Source organism: Pseudophryne corroboree, chromosome 9 (assembly GCF_028390025.1).
Source record: "Pseudophryne corroboree isolate aPseCor3 chromosome 9, aPseCor3.hap2, whole genome shotgun sequence".
Classification (NCBI taxonomy): Eukaryota; Metazoa; Chordata; class Amphibia; order Anura; family Myobatrachidae; genus Pseudophryne; species Pseudophryne corroboree.
The window spans coordinates 94,274,462-94,280,866 of record NC_086452.1 but is presented as its reverse complement, the minus strand read 5'-3'; positions in this window follow the sequence as shown (position 1 = coordinate 94,280,866).

Below are 6,405 nucleotides of genomic sequence, written 5' to 3'. Positions count from 1 at the left end.
AGGACTATATGACTGTGACAGCCCACTGGGTAGATGTATTGCCTCCCGCAGCAAGAACAGCAGCGGCGGCACCAGTAGCAGCATCTCGCAAACGCCAACTCGTTCCTAGGCAGGCTACGCTTTGTATCACCGCTTTCCATAAGAGACACACAGCTGACAACCTCTTACGGAAACTGAGGAACATCATCGCAGAATGGCTTACTCCAATTGGACTCTCCTGGGGATTTGTGACATCGGACATTGCCAGCAATATTGTGCGTGCATTACATCTGGGCAAATTCCAGCACGTCCCATGTTTTGCACATACATTGAATTTGGTGGTGCAGAATTATTTAAAAAACTACAGGGGCGTGCAAGAGATGCTGTTGGTGGCCCAAAGAATTGCGGGCCACTTTCGGCATTCAGCCACCGCGTGCCGAAGACTGGAGCACCACCAAACAGTCCTGAACCTGCCCTGCCATCATCTGAAGCAAGAGATGGTAACGAGGTGGAATTCAACCCTCTATATGCTTCAGAGGATGGAGGAGCAGCAAAAGGCCATTCAAGCCTATACATCTGCCCACGATATAGGCAAAGGAGGGGGAATGCACCTGACTCAAGTGCAGTGGAGAATGATTTCAACGTTGTGCAAGGTTCTGCAACCCTTTGGACTTGCCACACGTGAAGTCAGTTCAGACACTGCCAGCCTGAGTCAGGTCATTCCCCTCATCAGGCTTTTGCAGAAGAAGCTGGAGACATTGAAGGAGGAGCTAAAACAGAGCGATTCCGCTAGGCATGTGGGACTTGTGGATGGAGCCCTTAATTCGCTTAACCAGGATTCACGGGTGGTCAATCTGTTGAAATCAGAGCACTACATTTTGGCCACCGTGCTCGATCCTAGATTTAAAACCTACGTTGTATCTCTCTTTCCGGTAGACACATGTCTGCAGAGGTTCAAAGACCTGCTGGTGAGAAAATTGTCAAGTCAAGCGGAACGTGACCCGTCAACAGCTCCTCCTTCACATTCTCCCGCAACTGGGGGTGCGAGGAAAAGGCTAAGAATTCCGAGCCCACCCGCTGGCGGTGATGCAGGGCAGTCTGGAGTGAGTGCTGACATCTGGTCCGGACTGAAGGACCTGGCAACGATTACTAACATGTCGTCTACTGTCACTGCATATGATTCTGTCACCATTGAAAGAATGGTGGAGGATTATATGAGTGACCGCATCCAAGTAGGCACGTCAGACAGTCCGTACGTATACTGGCAGGAAAAAGAGGCAATTTGGAGGCCCTTGCACAAACTGGCTGTATTTTACCTAAGTTGCCCACTCTCCAGTGTGTACTCCGAAAGAGTGTTTAGTGCAGCCGCTCACCTTGTCAGCAATCGGCGTACGAGGTTACTTCCAGAAAATGTGGAGAAGATGATGTTCATCAAAATGAATTATAATCAATTCCTCCGTGGAGACATTCACCAGCAGCAATTGCCTCCAGAAAGTACACAGGGACCTGAGATGGTGGATTCCAGTGGGGACGAATTAATAATCTGTGAGGAGGGGGATGTACACAGTGAAAGGGGTGAGGAATCGGAGGATACTGATGAGGTGGACATCTTGCCTCTGTAGAGCCAGTTTGTGCAAGGAGAGATTGATTGCTTCTTTTTTGGTGGGGGCCCAAACCAACCAGTCATTTCAGTCACAGTCGTGTGGCAGACCCTGTCGCTGAAATGATGGGTTTGTTAAAGTGTGCATGTCCTGTTTATACAACATAAGGGTGGGTGGGAGGGCCCAAGGACAATTCCATCTTGCACCTCTTTTTTCTTTCATTTTTCTTTGCATCATGTGCTGTTTGGGGACAATTTATTTGAAGTGCCATCCTGCCTGACACTGCAGTGCCACTCCTAGATAGGCCAGGTGTTTGTGTCGGCCACTTGTGTCGCTTAGCTTAGCCATCCAGCGACCTTGGTGCACCTCTTTTTTTCTTTGCATCATGTGCTGTTTGGGGACAATTTTTTTGAAGTGCCATTCTGCCTGACACTGCAGTGCCACTCCTAGATGGGCCAGGTGTTTGTGTCGGCCACTTGTGTCGCTTAGCTTAGCCATCCAGCGACCTTGGTGCACCTCTTTTTTTCTTTGCATCATGTGCTGTTTGGGGACAATTTTTTTGAAGTGCCATCCTGCCTGACACTGCAGTGCCTCTCCTAGATGGGCCAGGTGTTTGTGTCGGCCACTTGTGTCGCTTAGCTTAGTCACACAGCGACGTTGGTGCGCCTCTTTTTTTCTTTGCATCATGTGCTGTTTGGGGACTATTTTTTTGAAGTGCCATCCTGTCTGACACTGCAGTGCCACTCCTAGATGGGCCAGGTGTTTGTGTTGGCCACCTGTGTCGCTTAGCTTAGCCATCCAGCGACCTCGGTGCAAATTTTAGGACTAAAAATAATATTGTGAGGTGTGAGGTGTTCAGAATAGACTGAAAATGAGTGGAAATTATGGTTATTGAGGTTAATAATACTATGGGATCAAAATGACCCCCAAATTCTATGATTTAAGCTGTTTTTGAGGGTTTTTTGTAAAAAAACACCCGAATCCAAAACACACCCGAATCCGACAAAAAATTTTCAGGGAGGTTTTGCCAAAACGCGTCCGAATCCAAAACACGGCAGCGGACCCGAATCCAAAACCAAAACACAAAACCCGAAAAATTTCCGGTGCACATCACTAGTTATAAAGCAGTGATTGCGGGTGTAGAGTTAAGGGATGGTGGATGAGTGTAGGAGCAGGGATGGTGGGTGAGTGTAAGGAGCAGTGAAGAATGGTGAAGGGAGCGATGAGGGTGGGGTTATCAAGCAGTGAGTGTGGGTGTAGGGAGCAGGGATGATGGGTGAGTGTAGGAAGCAGGGATGGGTGAGTGTAGGGAGGAGTGAGGAAGGATGTAGGGAGCAGTGAGTGAGGGAAGCAGAGAGTGGGTGTAGGGAGCAGATAGAGTAAATGTAGGGAGCAGAGATAGTGAGTGTAGAGAGCAGCGAGGGTGAGTGAGGGGAGCAGAGAGAGTGGATGTAGGGATCAGTGAGGGTAAATGTAGGGAGCAGTGAGGGTTAGTTAGGGGAGCAGAGAAAGTGGGTGTAGGGATCAGCGAGGGTGAGTGTAAGAAGCAGTGAGGGTGAGTGAGGGGAGCGGAGAGAGTGGGTGTAGGGATCAGCGCGGCTGACTGTAGTGAGCAGTGAGGGTGAGTGAGGGCAGCTGAGAGAGTCGGTGTAGGGATCAGCGAGGGTGAGTGTAGGAAGCAGTGACGGTAAGTGTAGGGACCAGCGAGGCTAAGTGTAGGGAGCAGTGAGCGTGAGTGTAGGGAGCAGAGAGAGTGGGTGTAGCGATCAGCGAGGGTGACTGTAGGGAGAAGTGAGGGTGAGTGAGGGAATCACAAGGGTGAGTGTAGGGAGCAGTGAGGGTGGGTGAGTATAGGGAGCAATGAGGGTGAGTGAGGGGAGCAGAGAGAGTGGGTGTAGGGATCAGTGAGGGTGAGTGTAGGGAGCAGAAAGGGTGAGTGAGGGGAGTAGATAGAGTGGATGTAGGGATCAGCGAGGGTGAGTGTAGGGAGCAGTGAGGGTGGGTGAGTGAGGGGAGCAGAGAGTTGGTGTAGGGATCAGCAAGGGTGACTGTAGGGAGCAGTGAGGGTGAGTGAGGGAAGCAGGGATAGTGAGTGTAGAGAGCAGTGAGGGTGAGTGTAGGGAGCAGAGAGAGTGGGTGTAGGGACTAGGGAGCAGTGAGGGTGGGTGAGTGAGGGGTGCAGAGAGAGTGGGTGTAGGGATCAATGAGGGTGAGTATATGTAGAAAAGAGGGTGAGGGGAGCAGAGAGAGTGGGTGTAGGGATCAGCAAGGGTGAGTATAGGGAGCAGTGAGGGTGAGTGTAGGGAGCAGTGAGGGTGGGTGATTAGGGTGAGCAGAGAGAGTGGGTGAATGGAGTAGTGGGGGTGAGTGTAGGGAGCAGTGAGGGTGAGCGAGGGGAGCAGAGAGAGTGTGTGTAGGTATCAGCGAGGGTGAGTGTAGCAGCAGTGAGGGTGAGTTAGGGGAGCAGAGAGAGTGGATGTAGGGATCAGCGAAGGTGACTGTAGGAGGCAGTGGGGGTGAGTGAGGGGAGCAGAGAGAATGGGTGAGTGGGTGTAGGAATCAGCGGGGGTAAGTGTAGGGAGCAGTGAGGGTGAGTGTAGGGAGCAGTGAGAGTGAGTGTAGGGATCAGCGCGGGTGAGTGTAGGGAGCAGTGAAGGTGGGTGAGTGTAGGGAGCAATGAAGGTGAGTTTAGGGAGCAGTGAGGGTGGGTGTAGGGAGCAGTGAGTGAGGAAGCAGAGAGATCGGGTGTAGGGAGCAGAGAGAATGAGGGTAGAGAGCAGTGAGGGTGAGAGAAGGGAGCAGAGAGTGGGTGTAGGGATCATCGAGGGTAGGTGTAGGGAGCAGTAAGGGTGAGTGAGGGAAGTAGATACAGTGGATGTAGGGATTAGCGAGGATAAGTGTAGGGAGCAGTGACGGTGGGTGAGTGAGGGGATCAGAGAGAGTGGGTGTAGGGATCAGTGAGGGTGAGTGTAGGGAGCAGTGAGGGTGGGTGAGTGAGGGGAGCAGAGAGAGTGGGTGTAGGGATCAGCGAGGGTGAGGGTACGGAGCAGTGAGGGTGAGTGTAGGGAGCAGTGAGGGTGGGTGAGTGAGGGAAGCAGAGAGAGTGGGTGTATGGAGCAGTGGGGGTGAGTGTAGGGAGCAATGAGGGTGGGTGGGTGAGTGAGGGGAGCAGAGAGAGTGAGTGTAGGGAGCAGTGGGGTGAGTGTAGGGAACAGTGAGGGTGGGTGTAGGGAGCAGTGAGTGAGGTAAGCAGAGAGAGTGGGTGTAGGGAGCAGAGAGAGTGAGTGTAAAGAGCAGTGAGGGTGAGTGAAGGGAGCAGAGAGTGGGTGTAGAGATCAGCTAGGGTAAGTGTAGTGAGCAGTGAGGGTGAGTGAGGGGAGCAGAGATAATGGGTGTAGGGATCAGCGAGGGTGAGTGTAGGGAGCAGTAAGGGTGAGTGAGGGGAGTAGATAGAGTGGATGTAGGGATTAGCGAGGATAAGTGTAGGGAGCAGTGACGGTGGGTGAGTGAGGGGAGCAGAGAGAGTGAGTGTAGTGAGCAGTGGGGGTGAGTGTAGGGAGCAGTGAGGGTGGGTGAGTGAGGGGAGCTGAGAGAGTGAGTGTAGGGAGCAGTGGGGGTGAGTTTAGGGAGCAGAGAGAGTGGGTGAGTGGGTGTAGGGATCAGCGAGGGTGAGTGTAGGGAGCAGTGGGGGTGAGTGTAGGGAGCAGTGAGGGTGAGAGAGGGGAACAGAGAGAGTGTTGTAGGGATCAGCGAGGGTGAGTGTAGGGAGCAATGAGAGTGGGTAAGTGAAGGAAGCAGAGAGAGTAGGTGTAGGAAGCAGTGGGGATGAGTGTAGGGAGCAGTGAGGGTGAGTGTAGGGAGCTGAGAGAGTGGGTGTAGGGAGCAGTGAGGGTGAGTGTAGGGAGCAGTGAGGGTGTGTAAGTGAGGGGAGCAGAGAGAGTGGGAGAAGGGATCAGTGAGGGTGAGTGTAGGGAGCTGAGAGAGTGGGTGTAGGGAGCAGTGAGGGTGAGTGTAGGGAGCAGTGAGGGTGTGTAAGTGAGGGGAGCAGAGAGAGTGGGAGAAGGGATCAGAGAGGGTGAGTGTAGGGAGCAGTGAGGGAAGCAGAGAGAGTGGGTGTACGGAGCGTGTAGGGAACAGTGAGGGTCACCAGTGTGGAGCCGCTGAGCCAAGTGTTTATTCCCAACTTCCCGCAGACATTTGTAACTTCCCCCCGCCTCTGTGACTCACCCCACGCTGCATCTGTGCACTCCTGCGCTGCCTGGACTCCGGCTCCTAGTCACGTGTTCGCCGCTGGCAAAGCCAACGAGTGCAAGGCAGAGCTCCGGAGCTCTGCATGTTACAACGGCAGAGCTGTTACATTGGGAAAGGCCAGCTGCGGACGAGAGGGTGGTTGGCGGCGGCAGACAGATTAAAGCAATCGCGGGTGCCGGTCGCCATGGCCGTTTTGCGCTTGGTGAGGGAGGCGGCGGCAGGGGAGATTGAGAGAGTGTACTGGTTGCGCCTACAGTGCCTATGTGCTGTGGGCAGCGCACACTCGGCACACAAGTAGTTACAGCTCTGTAACCCAGAGACTATATGGTATCCCTGGATATACAGCATGCGCACCTGCATATACCTATTGCCATGTCGCATCAGATTCAGCAGTATCTGCGGTTTGCTATTTGCAACCTCTACTATCAGTTCCAGACTCTACCATTTGGACTGGCTACGGCTCCTCGGATCTTCACCATGGTCATGGCCGTAATGACGGCCTATCTCCGTCGCCAGGGATTCAGTATCCTCACGTATCTGGACGACTTGCTGATTCTGGCAAACTCCCACGATG